The sequence below is a fragment of the Festucalex cinctus genome, chromosome 14 (genome assembly GCF_051991245.1).
Source record: "Festucalex cinctus isolate MCC-2025b chromosome 14, RoL_Fcin_1.0, whole genome shotgun sequence".
NCBI lineage: Eukaryota > Metazoa > Chordata > Actinopteri > Syngnathiformes > Syngnathidae > Festucalex > Festucalex cinctus.
In genome coordinates, this window is record NC_135424.1 from 1170546 (window position 1) to 1195972 (window position 25427).

General features: G+C 37.4%; 1 protein-coding gene across 1 annotated transcript in view; it reads left to right on the forward strand.

The window, feature by feature from the left end:
- rbm45 (RNA binding motif protein 45) overlaps positions 1-21244 on the forward strand; it is a 58079-nt gene extending 36835 nt beyond the window's left edge. Inside the window, exon 13 of the mRNA XM_077494483.1 lies at positions 21100-21244. The gene's annotated coding sequence lies outside the window, so the exon portion shown is untranslated. The remainder of the gene's footprint in view (positions 1-21099) is intronic.
- Positions 21245-25427: the final 4183 nt, after the last annotated feature.

Below are 25427 nucleotides of genomic sequence, written 5' to 3' on the forward strand. Positions count from 1 at the left end.
CTTTAAAACATGAAAGATTCCCAAATTTGACTTTTTTTTTTTTTTTTTTTTTTTTTTTTCCTTCCTTCATCTTTTAAATGAGATTTTCAAGCGCAGCAACTTCTGATAGGATGTTTTATTAGGTACACAATTTATCATATAAATATATATTTTTTTGACTTAGGAGCTTTTCAAGACTTAATTTCAGATGATTTCCTCGTAACTCATTCACTGCCAGTCATTTTAGAAAATTTTAAAATTTTCAATACTCACGTGATACTACATTCAATAATTATATATAAACCGAATCTACCAAATAACAGAATAGAATCCCTACTTTTTGCCCCGTCCCGTTCTTTTATAATTGACAGTAGAAAAATGTAGGTTTGCCAAAATACAGCCATTTCTCCCATGGACTCAGAAACTGTGTTTATTTCCTATAAAATGGGGCAATGATGTCATCTACCGGTGGTTGGGCATCAGTAAAGTTGTTTCCAAGTTTGATATTTACAGTGGAGCATAATCAGATTCGGCCCCATTTAGCACCGCTCTAAAAAATACAATTGACAAGTATACTTGTCAAAGGCAGTGAATGAGTTAATTTTGATTTGCAAGCAGAAGTTTTTAGGGCAAATCTCCCAGTCAGCTTTTTGTCAAAAAAGTCTGTTTAGCTTAATGCTAACACACAATGCAAAACACCATAAACATGCTAAAAATGACCGCATTGGCTAATGGGTGGAAGCACGCACGCACATGGACAATTCATGTAACAAATCGCATTGTAATATTTTGGTCACGTGTTTCCTTTGTGGGGTGCTGGGTGCAAATTATATCATATATATAATTAAGGCCTACTGCATTGAATTTTATTTTCCTTTTCTCTTTTTTTAACTACAAGTTGTATTTTTATACTCGTGATGTGTTTATATGTTCAATAAAACCCAATCAATCAATCAATCAATCAATCAATCAAAAACTGAGGGAGGAAAAACATTTAAATCTTCACATACTGTTGAATTAATGATGCCATTACTGTATGTTTATTATATTTTCAAATAATGTACAATATTCCAAAGTACTAATTTTCTGACTAAAAGCTTGAACTGATTATTGGCATTTCAATTCATTTTAATGGGGAAAGATAATTGACTTGAGGGTTTAAACTTAAACTCGACTTCAACTTTTGCCGTTATTTCCGAATAAAAAGTAATCAATTCTTCTGACTGGTTTTGTATGAGAGCTCAACGGCTGTGTAGACAAGCTCATAAAAAGTACAATATGGTAAATATGTAGAAATAATCTGCTCATAATTTACTCAAAAATTGACCTATTCAGTGGGACTATTATTCAATTGTATAAATGACAACAGGTGGCTAATTGGACCTTCTGCCATCTAGTGGAACAAAATTGCATTTTTCTCCCTCTCACTAATATGTCACTGGCATAGAATTTTCCGAACAATTCATTGAAAGAGGAGAATTTCCCGCAACTCGATGTTTGTGATGCAAAGCGAGTATCGTTTGTTTGTTTGTTATTGTTGTTGTTGTTGGACAAAGCGAGCTAATTGGCGGCCATCATCGTCGCTTTTATGCGAGCGCTCGTCAATCTCGTCACGCCGGCTGGACAAACGCGCGAGATTGAAGGACTTAATAAAGGCTGTTTTGGGAGAGGCCGACGAATCGGGGGGGGGGGGAGACGCCGCTGATAAATTTATTGGCCTGTGAAATGAAGCCTGTAAATCGGAAACACTGACTGACCGAGCGAGCGAGCGAGCGACCCGCGGTTATTGTCAATAAAAGCAAACGCGTAAAAGAAGTCTGATGAAGGCGCGCGGCTGAGCACAAAGTTTGACGGCGAGGAGGGAGCGGCGGCGACCGCTCGAGGGGGCGTCGTGAACGTCACCTGTGGCCGCCTCAGCTTGTTTTGATTGGACGCGAAATGAGCTCGCTAATTAACTCATTGGCTGTTTGACTGGATTTTGAGTGATTTTGCAAGGCCCACACAGTATTTTGTTCTATTGCTATAAAAACATGGAACCTACCAAAATAAAGATTAGAATCTCTTCTTTCTTCCGGGAAAAAAAAAAATATATATATTTGTATTAGCAATAGAATATAGCTAAGTTTAATCAATATTCACATTCCTGGTAAAAACACTGACAAAAAGAGCTTGCTGCAACATGGCCCTGGCTGATCTCTTATACTCTGCTGCCACCTGATGGCCGATTTTTATTTTTTGTTTTTTTTGTTTTCGTGCTCAACACGTTGAAAGGGTGCTTAAGAATACAAAGGAAGGCAGTTGGAGATGTAAAGTTGGGGGGGATACGGAGTGCAGACAAAAATCTTTATTTTGGGACTGCCCGTGTTTTAAGCCACCTCTTCATGTCAGAACCTGCATCAAAACCTTTTGTATGCTTTTACATAAAACCAAACAAATGTATAAATATGTCTTTGGCAGTGAAGGACAAAGTATTAAAAAAAACGTATTTACACGTTTTTGGGTTTGAATGAGCCTCCTGAAAAGTGACGATTTTTTGAGGGCGACAAGGTTTTGGCCCGACGCCAGCAATGATAATTGATGCCATCCATTCAAATGCATTGGGAAAAAAAAAAAATTATTATACCCTACAAAATTTTCCCCAAAAATGTTGGGAAACGTTCAATACATGAAAAATGGGTACAAAAAAAAAACCTGACACCCACACAAAAAATGTCACTAGTTCTTTTATTGTTTTGCTGACACAAACACAAACGTGCACACACGCACACACCTCCGTGAGACTACCTTATACACCTACACACATACTTAAAGTACACACAAATACACGCACACAAAAGTTGCAGGGGCTTTAAAAACGCCACCAAAATACCTTCAGCCACTCACCTTCAAAAACTTTGTCATCCATTCTTTTTTTTTTGGGGTTGGTTTACTTGCTGACACGCACACACAAAAGTCGGTGACACCACCTTACACACACACGCACACGCACGCACGCACGCACACACGGGCAGGGAGAAGCTGCATGGCTGGCACTGTGGGCTCATGAATTAAAGAGCAGCACTGGTCCAGGGGGAAGAAATTATTCAGGCAGATCTGCTCTCTGACAGAGGAGGCTGGGGGGGGGGGGGGGGGGGTGAGTACAAAAAAATAAAAGAGAGGAAAAATAGGAAATAAAAGAAAAAGTATTTTAGTCAGGAATGCACCAGACAGCAGTCTGCATGTGTCTCCCCAGCTAACGATGCTAATAGGCTAACGCGACACAGAAACACAAAAGCGCCTCAACTTGCTTCCACAAAGCATTTTGTTGGCCACCTGATTAGGAACATTTGGTCAGAACAGAAGACTTGAAAAACATAGAAAAGTAAAGAAATACAAGTACAATTTTAAAATGACTCAAAGAGCGTACTGTGATTTCAAAATGGAGTCTTAATCCAAGAGAACGGTTGAAGCAATGGCAGTTATTACAAAAACGGCCAGCAGGTGGCATCAGAGTATAAGAGATCAACCAAACAAGCTGTTTTTCCCCAGTTTTCAAAAAAAAAATTGTGAATCATGATGAAACTTAGCTTTATTCTAGTGCTAACTTCTGCAAAACAAAAACGTATAGAAATATACTTTTTTTTTTTTTTTTCCTGATGAAAGAAGAGACTTTAATCTTTCATTTGGTAGGTTCCATGTTTTTATAGCAATAGAACAGAACATTCTGTGGGCCGTTGCAAAATCAGTCCAAATCCAATAAAAGAGAGTTTTTAGCCTGGATTTAAAAACATTTAAACTTCACACATGATTGCTAGTGTATTCCATTGACCCACAGCATTGCCACAAAATGCTGCTTCACCATGTTTGCTTCAAACTCAGACTGCGAGCTCTTTGTGAATATTTTGAACCTCCCGTTTTGGCGACATGAGATTTTGTGAGAATATTGGAAACGGATCGCAGTACGCCTCAGTGCACTCTGGGGGCGGGGCATCTTCAATTGCAATTTTGCTATAATGTGACACAACAATAGAACAAAAAAAAAAAAAAAGGTCCAGACGGACTTGAGTTAGTAGTTGTGCTGATCCAAGAATCGTCCAAATGTGCTGAAGGAATATCGACTGCATTTATGAGTTGCCCATGCAAGCAAAATGTTTGCGATGCGTCGTGTGCATTTCTTTCAAACGATGCCTACTGGCGACGTCAGCGGCTGCCAAACACATTTGCCCGCCCGCCCGCCGCTGCTTTATGAGCACGTCTGGTTTTTAGCGCTGGAGGTGGAGCAGCTGTCGACGTCCCGGCGTTTGCGCGACGACGCCCGCAAACTCAAACGTAAACACAAAGACGTATTTCATTCGCACGGCCGACGGCAGGCGAGACGGCCGCTGCGCTTTCCATTCAACTTTTGACGCCACGCTCACATTTTATTTTTTTTTCCTTTTTCCAGCTGCTTCGAAAACGTTCAAGGGGGCGTTCCCGTAACCACACTTCCTGGTTTTGAACTCTGAAAAGTCCGACTTCCAACCATCCTCGAATGCAGCGTTATTGTCGTCTGTACGCCCTGAATAATAACCAAACCGAATCGTCCTCATTTTTGGAATGTGGGAAGCATAACTGCGAGGCAGACGTGTGGAACCACTACCACAACGTGCTGCCACGCTTTTTTCTCTCTTTGTTACTTTTTTTTAATTTATTTTTTGCAAAAGTAAACAACTTCCTGACTCCTTTTAGCTTCTGTCGCCATCAGCCAACGTCTCATTAGCCTCAGCATTATTCATCAATAACACCCCCCCATATACCCCCATTGGGAAGAATGGCTGTGTGTGTGCGTGAGACAAGTGCTGACAGTCCAGGCCCGGTACAAGGTCAGCATGTGTGTGTGTGTGTGTGCGTGTGTATGAGGGGTGGTTAGACAATATACCACCTGTGTCCCCCTGCCATGCCCGCACCCACCCAGCAGATGCTCTGAAAGTCAAGCACACGCACACACATACGAGCGCGCGGTGGGCTCGTCAGGAGCGGCGTGCGGAGTTATCAAAGTCAGCGAGGTTAGTGGTGGTGTGATAAATAGGAAATATGGATTTGATATGAGCTCATGCTTAGAGGGGGGGGGGGTCTTTTTTTTTCTTATTTTTTTAGTAAACGTTTTTGGCGCATTTAGTTTGAGATTTGCGTGAAGGTGAGAGAGACGCTTGACATACTGACGAGTCGTTTGAAAAAAAGATGCTTTTGATCATCGTGTGAAAAATCCCCCCAAAAAATGGCAGATAAGACGAATAAATGGCGCCAGTTTGTTGCCGCTTTGTCTAATCTCGATTTTGTTGCTGTTTTCCTTCTTATTTGTTTTCCTTGTGCAAAGCGGCCGCGGCTAACAATGAAGCCCCCCCCCCCCCCCCCCCCCGCTGAGCAGCCCACCCGCCTCCCGCCAGGCTGCAAAGTTTACCGTCGGATTCAAATTCAACCTTTAGTCAACAAACATCAATATTCTTCTTGTTTGGGGTGCTTTTATTTTTTTTATTTATGCAGCAGTGCTAACTACCCGTCTGTCCATCTGTCTGTCTGTCAGTCCATTGGTTTTGTTGTGTTTCTCTTGTGACCTGTCAATGAGTCAATCTGTCGGTCGCGGGTTTCGGTTGGTGATCGCTAAAAATCGCTGGCGGACATTTTGTGCCGTTTTGTTGACTTTCTATCACGACATGATTGATCTATCGAGAGCTGACCAGTCTGTTGGTTGCTAGTTTGTCAGTCAGTCTGTCTGTCAGTAGGTCAGTTTGTCCAGTATTTGGTCCGTCCATCCTTCCAACCAACCGCCTGGCATCTCAAAATAGATGATGTATGAAGCAAAGTTATTATAGTTTTGGAATTTTTCATTTTAGTTAGTTTTTATTTTGTTTTTATTTTTTTCAGTTAGTTGGTTAGTTAGTTCTGCAATTGGCTGGGAACCAGTTCAGGGTGTACCCCACCTACTGTCTGAGCCAGCTGGGATAGGCTCCAGCACCCACTTGTGAGGAGCAAGCAGTTAAGAAAATGGATGGATGGATAGTTTGTTTTTTTAAAATTATTTTTCAGGGTGGTTTTGTTAGTTTTTATTAATTTGTTTTTTGATACATGCTTATTTTTTAGTTTAGTTTTAGTTAGTTACAGTATTAGTTTTAGTTAAAAAAAAAAAAAAGTGTATTACTTGTGTGCAATACTCAAGAAACAGCATGGGAGCGACATCATCTTTTGGTGCTTTTCTATTGGCTGCTGCTCGATGACATCACTTCTGTGTGACACATTTTCCAACATCTTTATTCCAGTTAATATTAAAATAAATTACTTATAATCATGCCCAAAGGCTCATGCAAATTACATTAATTGCCAAGGACAAAAATGAAGGACATTTTTGCTATAATTATAGTTTTAGTTTTGTAAGCATAAAATATAGTTTGTTATTCGTTTTTTTAAAAAAGGATTTCTGTTTTTTTTTTTTTTTTAAATTTGATTAATGAAATTGTTTTGAATTTTAGTTTGAGTTTTTTTCATAAGTTTTAATGAACTAAAATAATAAGTAGTCCATTCCTTTTCCTTTCTTTGGTATTTTGTAAGACCAAAATAATCTTTGAAGTGTCATTTGTCATTTTTTGTAATGCAAAAAAAAAAAAAAGTGAATCTGATGTGAAAGTAATTTAGCGCTCACAAGACTTTTAATTATGTAACAGTAAACAATACATCTTTAATTATTATTTGAATACATTTTAATGTTTCACTAAAACGATGAGTTTCTTTTTCTTTCTGATATTTCATATTTGACCTGAAAGAGTCGCCAATCTGGTCCGCTTGGAAAAACAATTATCTTCATGTACAAGAGTTATATTCAATAATAGAAAAGAAATTAAATTGACACCGTCGTGACTTTTTAATCAGCGCGATTGTTGCAAGCAAACAAGGGAAAGCAAAACGGATTTTCATTTCGATGCCGGTATTGCATATTAATAATATTATGAAGCTCAAAGAGGCTTTTACATAATTGCAACATTTTCACTTCATTTTTTTAGTTGAATGCTTGCTCATGTCAAGGCAAGTTACTAAATATTAGTTAGTCTGATTAATTTACAAGTAATTAATTAATCTTATTATTATTATTTTATTATTTATATATATGTATTATATATATATTTTTTTTAATTAATTTAATGTCCATAGATTTTAATCCAGTTTTTCATGAATTGAAGTACATTTTGGTCTCATCTTTATTATTCGACAAAAAAAATGCATACTGATTTAGTCCCAGTTATTGTTTATTAATGAGAGTTTTAGTCTAGTCTCGTTTTCCGTCCGGTGAAAAATGTGTGTTGACGGTATTATTTTGGTTTAGTTTTTGTTGAAAAAATGAACACTATTACTAACGAATTTTGAATGATTTAAGATATAAAAGGAAGGAGAAAAAACAAAACAAAAAACATCTCTCACATAGTTTCATCTTCAAAACACTTGATTGTTCCTTGGCAAAGCAACGTCTCTATTACACAAAAACACTTGTAGCGGTTTGGCAAAAAACCAAAAAAGATTCTTGTTGTCACTTGTATCCGAAAAGTTGCGAGTCGGCGCCTTTCCGTAGAAACGATGATGTGTGGCAGGTAACGTCGCCTGGATGCCGGCTGGCGGCCACGTTCGGGTGCAGCTTAACAGGGAAAGAAGAAAGTGCAAAGTTGTTATTTGAGAATTCTGTTTCAAGTAAGTCAGCTCATTCATCAGCATCTTTGTATAATCTTACACCGACTTGACCTCGCATCAATTATTCATTTGGACCAGAAAAAAAAAAAAAAGAAAGAAAAGAGAAGACGAAAACGAAGCTCAGAAGTTGCATAAAAGTTTCAAGTCCGGCGTCGACGTCCCCCGTGACGCCGAACACGCACGACTTCACACTTACTTCATCCTTTCATCTTCTACCCTCAACTTTTTTTTTTTAAGCACTTTTTCACATGCTCAGATTTGTTTGCATTTTAAAGAGACATATATTTTTTTTTTCTCTTTTTTTCAACATTTCCCAGGTGGGTTGCTAAAAGCTCGCCGATATTCAAAGGTCAGAATCCACAAAAAAGATGACAACGTCGTGAACATTCTCTTGGGATTCACATCACTCGGTTTTGGGGGGGCGGTTCTATCTCATGCATAGTGTGTTAATGTGTGTGTGTGTATTATGGGTAGGGATGTAACGATAACGGCAGTATCGTGATATCGCAACATTAAAACGGCCACAATATATCGTCATCATGTCACGATATTAAAAGCAGCACAACTGTTAAAAAAAAAAAGTTGGGTTGATTTACTTTTGCGCAGTTCTAGCACCCTCTGGTTGCTATTATTTTTAGTGCAGGTTAATTTTCACTAGGCATGTTTTGGCCCTTCTAGGTTTCAAATCCACGCTAATGGTCAGATGAAGGGGAAATTAATATGCTTGTGAAGCCTCTATATATATTTATATAGTTTTGTAAATAATATTTTTATATTTTCATTGCTGTAATGTACAAAAGCACTTTTTTTTTTTTTTACAAAATTGTGACCTTTTTTTGTATCGCCAACCTCCTCACAATATCGTGGCAATTATCGTATCATGACCTTCGTATTGTGATAATATCGTATCTTTACGTTTTTGGATATCGTTACATCTCTAATTATGGGAAACAGAGGTGGACTATTATGCCAATCGCAAGTGAATGTTAGTCTTTAATCATTCTGCAGGTAATTATTATTATTTTTTTTCATTGGCTGTGATTGACTCGTGTCCCTGATAATAACGATGCATCCGCTTTCCTCATGCATGCAGAAACTGGATGGTGAAGCAGCATGTTGCGCAGCGGCGCGAGTGAATCGGGACGCGCGAGAAACTGCTAATGAGCTCTGCGTGCTGCTATCAACGGGCGCCATGTTGTTAATGCAACCCATCGATTCCACTCCACTTTTTTTTGTTTTTTTGCTAGTTCGTTAGTTAGCCGCAGAGCAGCCGAGCGGCGCGTCCGTTAGCATAATCGATGGGGCGCTCTGACATATTTACAATATTCCAAACGTGCGCTGCTAATTGGCCCGATGGTCAAATTGTGGCTGTCAGTGTTGATCAGTCGCCATCAGGCCAGTTGAGCGAACACTCCGAAAGGAGTTTTTAGCTTCAGCGTGTTTGCTCAAGCGCGACCTCGTCAGTTTCCTGGCTTTTAACGAAAATTTTGCATCTGACAAAATGCGTAGAAAAACTGCGAGTTTGGAGTTTCAAGATTCATCCACACGTTGTGACAAAAATTGATATCGCAATATGTTGTTGTGCTTCCTTGTTGCGATAAATGATCGATACACTGACGCTCGATATCGATGTAATGTTTATGAGATGCCGTACGCAACACATATTTACACTGTTGTAGTACTTATTGTCACCATTCCTGTTGGTGGGGGCGCTCATCCCGCAAACGGGGGGTAAAGTAGGCGGTAGCAGAGGCAACCGAAGAAGAACAGATGCAAGGCAAGTTTATTTGTCTAGCACAGAATGTCTGAAAGTCGAACACGAGCAACCGGCAAACAAATCAAAGACGCACCCGCAGGTTTTCACTCAAGTGTGGAAAAATTTCGGATTTTAAGAGACAAATTATGGAAGAAAACTGGATTAAGAATATGCAATCTGCAAGCGTTGTTTTACAAAGGTAAAATCAACTTGTGTTGTTTTTTTTCATAGTTTAGCGTCATTCGTCTGTCCAATAATAGACAGTCTGTCCTTCCAGCTGACGTCACTGCTTAGTTCCCGCTACGCCCCCCGGAGGGCAAACGTCACATAACATATCGGTGAGAGCGGTACAAGATGGTATATTCCGGAGTTTGTCAACTCACAAATAACGCCAAAATTCATCTCGCTAGAGCAAGGTTATGAATTTTCTAAACAACAAAAGCAATCTGAAAACAAACTGACCTGAAAATATCCAAAATGAGCCCAATATGGCCGCTTCAAATCAAAATTGCGTCTTTTTTTTTTTTTTTTAATGTGGCTCATCTCATGATCAAAATGTCTACTAAATTTCGTGTTGCCAAATGAAACAAATATTTTTTTGCTTTAAGCTCTGACAAATGTTGCATCCATGTGATTGTGATATTTTGTGTGCGTGTCGTGGGGAGAAGAAATCTGTTGCACGACTGACGTCAGGAATGAAACACGCACACACCAACACACACGTCGGGAGGTGGTACAGTATGTCCTTCTTGCTGACATTGCTTAATATTTCACGACATGCAGTGATTGCCATATGCTGTCCGATCACACAAATCCAGAAATGTCCAGCAATCTTCGGTCGATGTTTCAAAAAAACAAAACAAAGTAAGTCGTCCAAGCAAGTTGTTTGCCTTTTTTTATGTTGCAATTAGTTGAGCCGTGTGCGCACTTGTGAGCTTATTTGTTGCAATCAATTAACAGCAACGGAGCCGAGACGCAGCAGAGGCCGTTGTTCGATGCCGCCGGACGGCGAGCGAGCCAAACCGGCCGCCGGGACGCCCTTTTTGCTGTTTTGTTTTTTTATTTTTTTTCCCCTCTAATGGCCGCCATAACTCACACGCACGCACACACACCTTAATGGCTTGCGAAATGAATGGCCTGCGATGGGCAACTAAACGCCGGTTGCCATGGCGATAGGGTCAATCGATCACAACGTATTGATTGCTCATCGATACGATCCAGACAGCAACTTGCAGGAAGAGGCAACGAGGATCGTTATCGTGTGTGTGCGTGCGCGCGCGTGAGCGTTTTCAGCCATTTGTGTATATCATAGAAATTCCACCGCAGAGTTTTATGCGGCACAGCGCCACCTATAGCTCACACTCAAAGTTTCACAATTAACCAGATTGGGGGGGGGGGGGGGGGGGGGGGGACGACTAGCATAATGCAAACATTATAGACAGGCAAAGTGAAATTAGCATTAATGTTTTAGAGTAAATATGAACAACAATCATCACAGATATGTATTCGTTCTGCTCTTTGGTAACAAAAAAAAAAAATTACAAAAATGAATAGGGGACCTTCTCAGCCTCAACTTCTTGTTGTTAATTATGTCTTCCAGTAGAGCTCAGTGCTGCCCGATTGGTTTTGTGGTACAACGTGGTACTACGGCTGCTCGATTACGGAATCAAATAATCACAATTATTGTGGCAATAATTTACATCATTATTATTCAAACAATTATTTAGTTTTTGGCACAAAAACAAGAAAATGTTTAAACATTTAAAAATATAATGACCAATTAAAAAAATAGAAAAACCACAATTTTGTAAGTTCCTTTTGGAAAAAAATATATAATAATAATAATAATAATAATAATAATAATAATTAATAATAAATGTATTTATTTATTTATGTTGGCAGTGCAGCATGTGCACTGCCCAGTAGAATGATCATTTTATTTTTTGGTACAAAACAAGAAAATTATTAAACGTAACAAACAAATTAAAAAAAAAAATATTTCAAACTAATTCTTTGAAGCACTATAATTATGCAAGTTCTTTTTGTATGAAACAAAATTTATTAAATTAGTTATTTTAAAATAAGAAAAAAGGTGCAAGTGTATAAATGTAAACAACTAAAAAAAAATAGTATTAATAATATTTTTTTACGATTATGCTGATTTTGTAATTGTGGAGTGTAATAATTGAAATTGTAATTGAATTTCGATTAATTGCACAGGCCTACTTGGTACTACACTTAAGGTGTGCAACTCTAAATATTTTAAAACCTATTTAAAAAAAAAAAAAAAGCTAAATGATTAGCATTGTAGCATAGAATGAGTGTATTGTATTGTAATCCAACGACTTGAGTTACTTTGTAATATCATCTATAAGAAATAATTTTGGCTTGCGTAAACTCGCTTTTCCAAAAGTGAGATGTGTAGTTGTGGTGACATTTTGCGCTGCAACTTGAAAAGACTGGCAAGCGCATTAGTGGGAGTCGCTGGTCGCCACGGTTACCAAACGGCACGCCAGCATTAGAAAGCCACCTGCGCTCTTAAGTTGTCGGCGTGGCGTCGCTTTTTTTTTTTTTCCGTCTGCACTTCTCTCTAATGCGTCCATTAAAGCCTCCGCCGCTTCCTAGCGTCCCGCAAGATTGCGGCGGGCCGACAAAGTGCCCCCCCCCCCGCCACCACTACCCCCCGCCGAGCTTTGTCGCGAGCGCGCTAGCAAAAAAGTGATTGTTTGAGGCCTTAATGTGGCGCACGAACGCCAAACGGCAGCGAGGCCTCTTCGGACCATCATTATCATCAATAATGCATCAAATGCGCTTGTTGCAAATTTCCCGGGGGATCAATAAAGCATCTTTCCGTGACAAGATTGCGGTTCATGCTCGGAGCTCCGTTTTGAAAACGAGCCATGCGGTTCTGCTGGGTTCTGCGCGAATGGCAAATGCGTGTGAAAGTGCCGGATTCTTCAGTCACGGCAATCTTGGGACATTTTTATGTTGACAAACTTCTGAAATGAATCTTTTGCACGTGTTGTCGCTCTCAAGTATCAGGAGAATGTCAAATAACATCAGACATTTTAGTCATTTAGTAAATGGAAAGAACACTTTTGTAGACACATGAAATAAAAGCGGATTAAATGTTGCATATTTAACTCATTTGCTCCCAAAAACGTATAAATACGTTTTTTTTTTATGTTTTAAGTGTCCCAAAGACGTATTATGTTTTTTTTTGTTTTTTGTTTTTTGCTAGAGCATACAGAAGGCTTTGATGCAGCCTCTGAACTGAAGAAAAATGGTTGAAGCAATGGTAGTTATTACCAAAAAAACGGCCAGCAGGTGGCAGCAGAGTATAAGAGATCAACCATGGCCATGTTGCAGCAAGCTCTTTTTGACAGTGTTTTCACCAGGAATGTGACTTAATGATGAAACTATTTTTAGCATTTTTTTTTTTCCCCCACAAAAATATTTTATGGTTAAATTAAATGTCTATTTTTAGATGAGTTGGATAAATAGTATTAATGATGAGTAAAGTTTTTTTTTTTTTTTTTTTTTTTAAATTGGGAAATCAATTGAGTTGAGTGCCAACCTGCAGTGCTTGTTGCTCGTTAGTCAAAGCAAGAAAAAAATATCCGAGCGACATCTTATATCTTGAAAAACTTGCAAGTAAGGTCAGCTGACTTGGATGCAGGGCGGGACATTGTAACCTACGAGTGTAACAATCGCCATAACCTCCCCCAAGTCATCTTGATGATGACTTGTCGATTTGCATCGTGTCATGATTGTGTACCTAATGAAGTGTCCGTCGGGCAGCTGCCGGCTGGCTCGAGTCCGTCCTCGTTTCCACATGAAAGGCGTCTTTGATGAGAACGAGTTGACCCTTGACGCTCGCCAAGCCGCCGGGGTCAAGCGGCAGGAATTACCTCCAAAGTCGGGCTCGCTCCTGATCCCTAACGACTGCCTTTGGGGGGGGGAGGGGCATCATCGATTGGCACGTTCTGCGCGTCAGCTGTTTTGCTCCGAGGAGGAACAGTCGCTCGGAATGCGAGCGCAGCTGCAAAAGTCCGGCGATGTCATCGTTCTCAAGATGAGATGCAAAAAAAAAAAAAAATGCATAAGTCAAACAAATCTGACATCAAATAAGTCTTCCTCGCCAGTAGTTGGCGCTACACTACTGCAGTTTGACCCATTGGGGAATCGTCATCTGTGTCGCAAAGACAGATGTGATCACACTTATCTATTATTATTATTAGGGATTAACGATACCGGCAATATCGCGATATTAAATCTCCCACAATATATCGTCGTTATCATTAGGGCTGGGAACCTCTTGGCTACCTCACGATACGATACGGTATTTGATACAAGGCTCACGATAACCATTATCTCACGATATGACGATACCACGATTATCGATATATTGCTCAGGTAATAAATCCACGATAATCTACAATAGAATTAATCATAAAATAATAATAATAATAATAATAATAATAATATAAATAAATAATGAATGCAAATAAAATAAATAATAAAATAAATAAATAATCAATAAATAAATACAAATTATTGATAAATAATAATATAAATAAAAAAATTCCTCACAAGGGTTGCGGGAGGTGCTGGAGCCCATCTCAGCTGGCTCTGGGCAGTAGGCAGGGTACGCCCTGGACTGGTTGCCAGCCAATCACAGGGCATAAAAAAAATTAATAATAATAAAAATAATATAATTATGCCCTGCGATTGGTGTACCCCGCCTACTGCCCAAAGCCAGCTGAGATAGGCTCCAGCACCCCCCACAACCCTTGTGAGAAGTAGCAGCACATCTGTTCAAAAAGGTCAGGTTGATTTTTTTCATTTGTACAGTTCTAGCACCCTCTGGTGGATAGATAGCTCGTACGAATCCTTTTCGTCGTACTTCGTTTGTACAAGTTGCACTTCTTTTCTCGCATGAAAGTACATGTACCTAAAAAAAAAAAAGTACATGTACATCAAGGTGTGTGTGTGTGTGTGTGTGCGCTATCTTCCACGAGCAGCTGTCAAACTATTGTGGATTTAAATATTTAACATTTGCAGCATTTTCTCAATTTGTGCACTTCCTGGTTGTGCGTGTTTGTGTGTTTGTGTGTGTGTCTCTCACCTGTTGTGCCCTTTTCTTGTTCTATATGAATGACTAGCGGCCCTCGAGATGTCTCGTGGAGACGTTTCATTACGTCCATGACATGCAGGCAAATAAATACGAGAGGAAAAAAAAGATAAAAATGACATTTAACGCACACACGTTGGGAATATTAATGCAAAACATGAAGGAAGTAGTCCTAAATGTTTTTTGTTTTTTTTAATTCCCACTCTCCCCGCCGTCTCCCTCGTTCTCTTGTCAAGCGTGACATTACCTGAAGGGACAGCTGGCTATCAGTGTAGCACACGCACACACAAAACCAGAGTGAAGACACGTAAAACACACACACACACACACACACACTTGCCGAGGCAGCTGTAGTAGTCAGCGGGGACGTTTAGTTGAATGACTCTCATTTGGTTGGAATGGCCCGCGTGTGTGCGTGTGTGCGCGTGCGCGGGACTTTGCAAGTAAGAGGCTCGCATCCCCTGCGAGAGGAAGTAAATATTAACAGAGGAGTGAGATGAGGCGCAGATATGAACCCTGAGGGCTGTGTGGATTGCGGATGGTTTCACTGGGAGAAATCATTGTAGCAATTTGGGGGGGGGGCATCATTTGAACCCATGCTGTTGCCATGGCAGCGTTTGGCTGCCAAATGAAGCAAATGTCCGCCGCTTTAGAAGAGAACAGAAAATGCTGCCAGCGTCACCTTAAGAGGATTTTGGATAGAAGGAAAAAAACAAACAAAAAATATATATTTTTTGTGTAAGTCATAATTAGAATGAAGAACATCGTTATAGGGCTGCTCGATTATAGAAAAACATAATCACAATTATTTTGGTAAAAAAAAAAAAATTGAAATCACGATCATTCAAACAGTTTTTTTTTTTTTTTTGGTACAAAACAAGAAACTGTTTAAACCAGGGGTGTCAAACTCACGTTAGCGCATGGTTGGAAAACTTGGAAAAATCAAGTGGGCCGCATCGGGAAATTGACAGTATATAACGTAAGGTGGCAAGACGGTGTACACTGGAAACGGAACCAGATGCTAATGCTAACCACAAAAGTTGGGTTTCCATTGGCCTTTTTTGTAGAGAGAGTGCAGCAATTAAAAAAAAAAATTGATTATTGATATGCCAACCGGTCAAAAATTACATTGCTTAAAAAAAATAAAAAAAAGTTTTGCAGAAGGAATTTGCAAATCATACTAGGGTGAAGATCGCGCCCGACTGCGAATGGGAAAAATCTGTAAGCTCCCTTACATTAAATAAATACATTAATAAACAAATCTACAAAAAGAAAAACAAAGAAAGAACTATCTACCAAAAAAAGGAAAAAAACTAAATAAATCTGAGGAAGTTTGCTGTGTTGCATTCCAGCGTTTGTAATGGTCATATTTGCTTTAGATGGATGTGAGGAATATTTTGTGGGAAATGAAAAGTATTTCCTCATATTTCATCAGAACCAAAATCAATTGAGGACTAAAAAAAAAAAAATGTCCATCAATGGAGGAAAGTTTGGTAAGTTTATGTTGTCAGCCAAACTGCTATTTGTGAATTCACTTGTTCAAAACGTAGCTTTCGTATCTCTTTTTTTCTCTAACTTTTTTGCTCCCAATTCAAAGCAGAAACTTTGTCAAGTCGTTGTTGCAATTGTAAGAAGACAAAAAGAAAAGTTGATTCATCGTCCGAGCGGAGACGCAGCCGATGTTCTCCCAAGCTCAAGTTGACGCTTATTCACTGAAAATCACGCATGAAAAGTGGCAAAGCAGATGGAGCCCGAATGCATCACACGCAAACTTTCTTCTTTTGTGAGGCATAATGACGGCGAGCGTGAGAAGAATGGCGAGTGATCCAGTCCGTCACTCCCCGTGCGAGAAGAGGCGAACGTCTCCATCTCCGCCAAACGCATCCGGCGTGGCCCGGCTCGGAAATGGTGCCAGCCGTCGCCATGGCAACCCAGTCACACCGGCCGGGCTTCATTTGTGCTTTCTCACATTAACGCGGAAAGAAAGCTCTGATTAAAAATAATAATAATAATACATGCACACACATTCACATCTCCTTCAATCATGTACGTCGTGTAGTTTATCAAAAACCATTAACACCACTTTGTGCATCGTTTTAATTTAATGAGCATTGTGCTGCTCCTGACCTGATTTCAACAGGAAGTGACTTGGTTTCAACAGGAAGTGACTTGGTTTCAGTAGGAAGTGACCCGGAAGTGACCTGATTTCAAGAAGAAGTGGCCTGACTTCAACAAGAAGTGACTTGATTTCAACAGGAAGTGACCGGATTTCAATAGGAAGTGATCCGGAAGTGGCCTAAAATCAGCAGGAAGTGACCTGATTTCAACAGAAGTAACCCAAAACTGACCTGATCAACAGGAAGTGCCCTGATTTCAACAGGAAGTGACCTGATTTCAGCAGGAAGTGACCTGGAACGGACCCGATTTCAACAGGAAATGACTTGACTTCAATAGGAAGTGACCTGGAAGTGACCTGATTTCAACAGGAAGTGACCTGATTTCATCAGGAAGTGACCCAGAACGGACCTGATTTCAACAGGAAATGACGACCTCAATAGGAAGTGACCTGGAAGTGACCTGATTTCAACAGGAAGTGACCTGGAAGTGGCCTAAAATCAACAGGAAATGCCCTGATTTCAACAGGAAGGGACTTTATTTCAACAGGAAGTACTTGATTTCAACAGGATTTGGCAAACTGTTCAGTCCAAGCGGCTTTCCACCTTGCAAGAGTCGGCAGTCATAATCGAAATTTCTGCAGAAATGTTTCTAGTTTGAAATGTCACATTAAGAATATACTTGACTCGACATGAGAGCAGATTAGATCAGCATAGCGACCACAGAGGCTGAATTCTGATTGGACAAAAAAACACAACAACAAATGCAGCAAACTCAAGTGACACTGTTGAAAATAAGTTCATACAATTTCACGGAAAATGATTACAATTTAGCATGTGGATCTGGGCGAGTGTTTCTGATTTGGTTGGAGGACGCACGGCTGCAGAGTGCGGCACGCGTGCGTGCGTGTGTGCTCAATGAGTGAGCGCGTGTAGGAGGGCCCAGGAAAGAAGGAGCCGTTCCCGCAGTCATTTCGATCCTTTAAGAAGTCACACATCCATCAGCGTGCGACTCGTCTTCAATAAATCATTAGTGCGCTGACGCTGTGCCGCAGAGAAGAAGAAATCCACAAGCGCCATTAACACTTTTACACGCACTGTCAGCATTTGCAAAAAGTTCCTCCAGCTTGACTTACGACAACTTTAATGTACGTGCGTGTGCGTTTTGCTACTATTTCAACCATAGAAAGCTTCGGTGCGCTTTGAACTGCAGGAAGTATTGTCTTAACGTGGGCTGGATTTTGATTGGACGGCGACTTGTCGTGTTTTTATTTCAACAATCAATTTGAAAACACATTTACACTGAATTGTTTTTATGTGCTTTCTGAAAGATTGTGTTTGCGGAAAATGAATGAATCAGCGAAATTCATCTTGGGGCGGCCATTTTGCCACTTGCTGTCGACTGAAGATGACGTCATAGTTGCTCAGGGAACGACCAATCACGACTCAGCTTTGCAAACATCACATGACCAAACCCAGAAAACAGGTGAGGGGTGATTGGTCGTTTCCTGTGATGTCATCTTCAGTGGACAACAAGTGACAAAATGGCCGCCCCCCCTGAGATGGATTTTTCACACATTGTCAAGAAAATGTTTGACTTGACTTCCCTTTGAACTATAATAACCTTGATTTGTTATGCAAATGTCATCAGTCAAGAATAAGAGGAAGTTTCCAGTCCAGTTTGAAAATGTTGTTAAAATAACGTGAAAAACTACCGCACAATATTGTAGAATACTTCACATTTAAAAAAACAAAACAAAAAGTTGTTCCTGTCTTGCCTGTGATAGTCAGAAAGTGGTGAAATTGGCGCCCGTCTGCTTTTGTCCTGCCATTTTGTGTGGATATATTTTTTCCCAACACGGAAATGCGGACGTGGGCGGGCCGGTGGGTGGGTGGGGGGGGGGGTTTGAGACGTTTCACACTCAAGTGCTTACCCGAACCGTGTTGACCTCGCATCACAACACTCGCCACTCAACCTCGCTCGCGTGTGTGTGAGAGTCCGGAGCACTCACACAGTCTGATTGCTGTTATTTGCTGTGCGCTGGCAGCTAGCGCAATGCAATTTACAAGGTGCGTGCGTGCGTGCGCGCGCGCGTGAGAAGGAAGCAGCAGACACGAATGAGGCAATTTGGAGAAAGGACGTGTGTGCGTGCGTGTTGAAGTAGCAATTTGGAGTAAGCAAGCGCGTATGTGTGGACAGCTCGAGCAACTTTTCCCGTGGCTACTTTGATGTCTGACCCACTTTGGCTCTTGCTGACTAGAAAGCTATTTATTTACTTTCAGCGTGTCGTGTCAATTTAGCGGACAGGCTAGCGCGAGAGCGAGCGCGCTCGGTTAGCCGTCTGTCGGACCTTCGCCATCTGTTGGGGGAGCGTCAACATCTCGCGCTGGTTTTTCCTTCCTTCCTCGCTGATCCCTCGTCAACTTGCTGGTCTTGATTCGATCTTGCCAAATCGTCTTATCGCTGCATGCAACAACGTCTCGTCTCATTCCGTTAAAGTGGCGCCGCTTTCCCATGAGCGCGGCTTTATTCTCTTCTCCGATTGGACGGTTGGTGGGCCGCTGCTTTTTTTTTTGGTTTTTTTTTTTGAATGAGGTTGTCAGTTGGACGATGTCAAGACGTCATCGAGAGAGGAATAGTCCAAAATACTTCCTTTTCTTTTTTCTTTCATTCTTTTTCATTTTCTTGCCTTTTTTTCTTTCATTTTCCTTTTCTTTCATTCTATTTCATTCTTTCCTTCTTTTTTCTTTCCTTTTTCTTTTCATTTTTTAATTCTTTATCTTTCCTTTTTTCCTTTTCTTTCCGTTTTTTCTTTCTTTCCTTTCTTTAATTTTTTATTCTTTCCTTTTTTCTTTCTCTTTCATTCTTTTTTCATTCTTTTTTTCTTTCTTTACTTTTTCATTATTTTTTCAATCTTTCTTTCCTTTTTGTCTTTTTCTGTCTTTCATTCTTTTTTGTTCATTTTTCATTCTTTTACTTTTTTCTTTCCTTTTCTTTCTTTCCCTTCCGTTCTTTTTCATTCTTTCTTTCCTTTTTTCTTTCTTTCATTCTTTTTTCTTTCCTTTTCTTTCGATTTAATTATTTTTTCATTCTTTCCTTTTTCTCTTTCTTTTTGTTCTTTTTTCGTTCTTTCCTTTTTAGCCCACAGCCGTCCTCCCTCCCTCCCTTTCTTCCTATTTCATCCCTTCTTCATTCTTCTTTCCTTCACGTCCTCCCTCCATCTCTGCCTCGTACCATTCATTCTTTCTTTCTTGCCTTCTTTCATCCCTCTCTTCCTCATTTTCATTCTTCCCCCTTCATTCATTTCTAACTTGCTTCCATCTATCTTTCTTACTCAGATCTTTTCTTTCCTCCAATTCTATCATCATTCCTTCATCCCTCTTTCTTGTCCCTCTTTCCTTTCTTCCTCACATCCTTCCTTTCCATTTTCATTCCTTCCTTAAATTAAGTGAATTTAATGAACACACACTGGACACTGACAACTTTTTTTTTTCCTCCCTGCAAGCAGCAAGAGGAAAATAAATAACTAAATAAATAAATAACGACCAAAAAAAGCAAACGTGTCGTCTTCTCATGGTTGACTTTTTAATTTTCTGCTCCTTTGCTCTCGTCTCCTTCATTCGTTTTTTTTTTTTTTTTTCTCCCCTCCCACGACGACGTCGTCGTTTCTTGCTTGCCTTCCTGCGTCTCTTCATGTCGTGATTGGAGGGGAGGCGTTCGATTCTCCCGAGTGCTCGCAAACACGAGCAACACGTCTCATCGTGTCGTCAAGCGTCGCGATCCGCATTCTCTTCAACCTTTTACCCTCCACGTGGAGCGTCTTCACCTCTGCTCGCGAATCTTCGCCCATTTCGGTCCAATCGCAAAAAAGTTCTTTTTGCTGACAGAAACCTCATGAAACTTTGACGACGCTTTTGCTCGTCGTCAGCAAGCCACAGAGCGCAAACTGCGAGACATTTCTGCCTCTTGTTGCCGCCACTCGAGTGCGGGTCCGCGAAGACAGACAAATGTCACCTTTTCTTGCGCAAGAAACCCAAAAATAAACAAACAAATGAGAAATTTTGCATCCACGCCGGGAGGCGGATTTCAAACATTCTGGCTTGAATGTCACACCATTGCTTTCTTGCACCTTTTAAAGGTCAGCCCAGCAAAATGGCTGCTGAGCATTGATTTGCCCGCGCACGCACACACTGCACATAATGTGCCTCCCACAGGCAGTGGCGTAATAGTCGAGTTTTTTTTTTTTTTTTTTTTTTTTTCCCCCAAATCAAAAAATGACCAGCTATAGTAAGGCCTTTTTTTTTAGGTAAAAAAAAAAAGACCATGTATCCAAAAATGATCTATCACAAAAAAATGACCATCTTTAAGGTTTTTATTATGTTAAAAGGAAATCAGCATGTGTATTCTTTCATTGATATGGCAGATTACGAATGGCGAGGAAATGGAGAGCTCAGGAATGACCTGGAGGAAGGGACTGCATGGTCGGGGAATCGAACCAGTCGCCTGCTCCAAGGACAAGCCTCAACACGCAATGCGCAACACGGTGAGCTAACCATCACCTCATATCGTTTTTTTTTTTCTTCTTCAATCAAAAAGAGCACCCTGTAATTTTTTTTTTTTTTTATGTACAGAAAAATAACCATGTCTAGTAAGCCTTTATTTTCCATAAAAAAAAAAAAAAATCAAAACAAATCTTTTTATTATGTTAAAAATGACCATGTATAGTCAGGCTTTTATTATGTAAAACAAATTACCATTTATTTGTATTTCCGATCAAAATGTTATCATGTATAGTTATATATAGTCAGGCTTTTTTTTTTATATATATAAATATAAATATATATATATATATATATATATATATATATATATATATATATGTATATATATATATAAAAAAATCACCATATATAGTAAGGCTTTTTTTTTTATTAAAAAAATGCCATCTTTTAATGCTTTTTATTATGTTAAAAATGACCATTTATTTGTATTTGCGATCAAAAAGTTATCAACTTATTGTGATCGAGTATACTTGCCGCCTTCTTATTTTCCATACTATCTATCGCCACTGTTGGTATGCTTGTGTCTTAGAATTGTTGATATGTGCCATTTGTGGACTTGTTTTGTTTCTAGTTTGACTTTTACCCAAGCTGGTATTGTTATTTTTTATTACCATTGCTGGTATGAGCTGTTGATGTCATGTTAGTTAATTAACACATTGTTTGTAAACACACAGTTGTTCAGTATTATGCACTCCTTACTATACATGGTCATGTTTTTACTAATAAAAAAAAATGCCTTACTATACATGGTCTTTTTTTTTTTTTTTTTTTGTTTTTTTTTTTTATACCTTATTATACATTTTTTTTTTTTTTTAAATCCTTACTATACATGGTCATGTTATTACTAATAAAAAAATACCTTACTGTACATGGTCGTTTTTATTTATTTATTTATTTTTATTTTTTTTAAAGAAAGCCTTACTATACATGGTCGTTTAAAAAAAAAAGCCTTACTATACATGGTCGTTTTTTTGGGAGAAAAAAAAAAGCCTTACTATACATGGTCGTTTTTTTTGTTGTTGTTTTTTTTGTTTTTGTTTTTAAAGAAAGCCTTACTATACATGGTCATTTTTTTGGGAGAAAAAAAGTGCCTTACTATACATGGTCGTTTTTTTTGTTTTTTTTTGTTTTTACACCTTACTATACATGTTTTTTTTTTTTTAAATCCTTACTATATATGGTCATGTTTTTACTAATAAAAAAAATGCCTTACTATACATGGTCGTTTAAAAAAAAAAAAGCCTTACTTTACATGGTCAGGTTTTTTTTGTGAATTATTATTATTTTATTTTTATTTTTTTTTAAAGAAAGCCTTACTATACATAGTCGTTTTTTTATTGTGAGAAAAAAAAAAGCCTTACTATACATGGTCGGTTTTTTTTGGGAGAAAAAAAATGCCTTACGATACATGGTCGGTTTTTTTTTTGTTTTTTTTAAAGAATGCCTTACTATACATGGTCGTTTTTTTTGGGGAGAAAAAAAAATGCCTTACTATACATAGTCGGTTTTTTATTTTTTTTTTATTTTTATTATTATTATTTTTTAAAATTTTTAAAGAACGCCTTACTATACTTAGTCGTTTTTTTTTGTGAGAAAAAAAAACGCCTTACTATACATGGTGTTTTTTTTTTTTTTTTTTTTTAATAAAAGAAAGCCTTACTATACATGGTCATTTTTTGGGAGAGAAAAAAATGCCTTACTATACATGGTCGTTTTTTTTTGGGAGAAAAAAAAGAACACCTTACTATACTTAGTCGTTTTTTTGGGAGAAAAAAAAAATGCCTTACTATACATGGTGTTCTTTTTTTTTTTTTTTTTTTTAAAGAACACCTTACTATACATAATCGGGTTTTTTTTTGGGAGAAAAAAAATGCCTTACTATACATGGTGTGTGTTTTTTTTTTTTTTTTTAAGAAAGCCTTACTATATATGGTCTTTTTTTGGGGGGAGAGAAAAAAAATGCCTTACTATATATGATCGTTTTTTTGGGAGAGAAAAAAATGCCTTACTATACATGGTCTTTTTTTTTTTTTTTTTTTTTTAAAGAAAGCCTTCTGTACATGGTCGTTTTTTTTGGGAGAAAAAGTTATTAGTACAAACATGATCATGTATAGTAAGGAGTTGTTTTTTTTAAAAACAAAACAAAAACATGTATAGTAAGTGAAAAAAAAAAAGACCATGTATAGTAAGGCTTTTTTTTATTTATTTAAAAAAAAAAAACCATGTATAGTAAGGCTTTTTTTTTTTTATTAAAAAAAAAAAGACCATGTTTAGTAAGGTATTTTTTTATTAGTACAAACATGACCATGTATAGTAAGGAGTTTAAAAAACAAAACAAAACAAAAACATGGATTGTAAGAGAAAAAAAAAGACCATTTATAGTAAGGCATTTTTTTTATAAAAAAAAAAAAAAAAGACCATGTATAGTAAGGTATTTTTTTTATGAGTAAAAAGATGACAATGTATAGTAAGGAGTTTTTTTTTTGTTTTGTTTGTTTTTTTAAAACATGTATAGTAAGTGTAAAAAACAAAACAAAAACAAAAAACGACCATGTATAGTAAGGCATTTTTTTTTATTAGTACAAACATGATCATGCATAGTAAGGATTTTTTAAAAAACAAAACATAACAAAAACACGTATAGTAAGTGAAAAAAAAGAAAGACCATGTATAGTAAGGCATTTTTTTATTTATTAAAAAAATAAAAAATAAATAAAAAAAGACCATGTATAGTAAGGAGTTGTTTTTTTTTTTTTTTAAACATGTATAGTAAGTTTAAAAAACAAAACAAACAAAAAAAACGACCATGTATAGTAAGGCATTTTTTTTTATTAGTACAAACATTATCATGTATAGTAAGGAGTTTTTTTTTTTTTTTAAACAAAACAAAAACACGTATAGTAAGTGGGAAAAAAAAGACCATGGTAAGGCATTAGTAAGGCATTTTTTTATTTATAAAAAAAAAACAAAAACAAAAAAAACATGTATAGTAAGGTATTTTTTTTATTAGTACAAACATGACCATGTGTAGTAAGGAGTTTAAAAAAAACAAAAACAAAACAAAACACGTATAGTAAGTGAAAAAAAAAAAAAGACCATGTATAGTAAGGTATTTTTTTATGAGTAAAAAGATGACCATGTATAGTAAGGAGTTTAAAAAAAACGTATAGTAAGTGTAAAAAACAAAACAAACAAACAAAATTTTTTTTATTAGTACAAACATGATCATGTATAGTAAGGATTTTTTTTAAAACAAAAACAAAACAAAAACACGTATAGTAAGTGAAAAAAAAGACCATGTATAGTAAGGTATTTTTTTTTATTAGTACAAACATGACCATGTATAGTAAGGAGTTAAAAAAAAAACACAAAAAAAACACGTATAGTAAGTGAAAAAAAAAAGACCATGTATAGTAAGGCATTTTTTTATTTATAAAAAAAAAGAAAAAAAAAAAAAAGACCATGTATAGTAAGGTATTTTTTTATGAGTAAAAAGATGACCATGTATATTAAGGAGTTGCTTTTTTTTTTAAAAAAAAAACATGTATAGTAAGTGTAAAAAAACCAAACAAACAAAAAAAAATGACCATGTATAGTAAGGTATTTTTTTTATTAGTACAAACATGATCATGTATAGTAAGGATTTTTTTTAAAAAACAAAACATAACAAAAACACGTATAGTAAGTGAAAAAAAAGAAAGACCATGTATAGTAAGGCATTTTTTTATTTATAAAAAAAAAAAAAAAAGACCATGTATAGTAAGGAATTTTTTTTTTATTCGTACAAACATAACCATGTATAGTAAGGAGTTTTTAAAAAAACAAAAACAAAACATGTATAGTAAGTGTAAAAAACAAAACAAAAAAACGACCATGTATAGTAAGGCATTTTTTTTTATTAAAAAAAAAAAAAAAAGACCATGTATAGTAAGGCATTTTTTTTTTATTCGTACAAACATAACCATGTATAGTAAGGAGTTTTAAAAAAAACAAAAACAAAACAAAAACAAAACATGTATAGTAAGTGTAAAAAACAAAACAAAAAAAACGACCATGTATAGTAAGGCATTTTTTTTTTTATTCGTACAAACATAACCATGTATAGTAAGGAGTTTTTTAAAAAACAAAACAAAAACAAAACATGTATAGTAAGTGTAAAAAAAAACAAAAAACGACCATGTATAGTAAG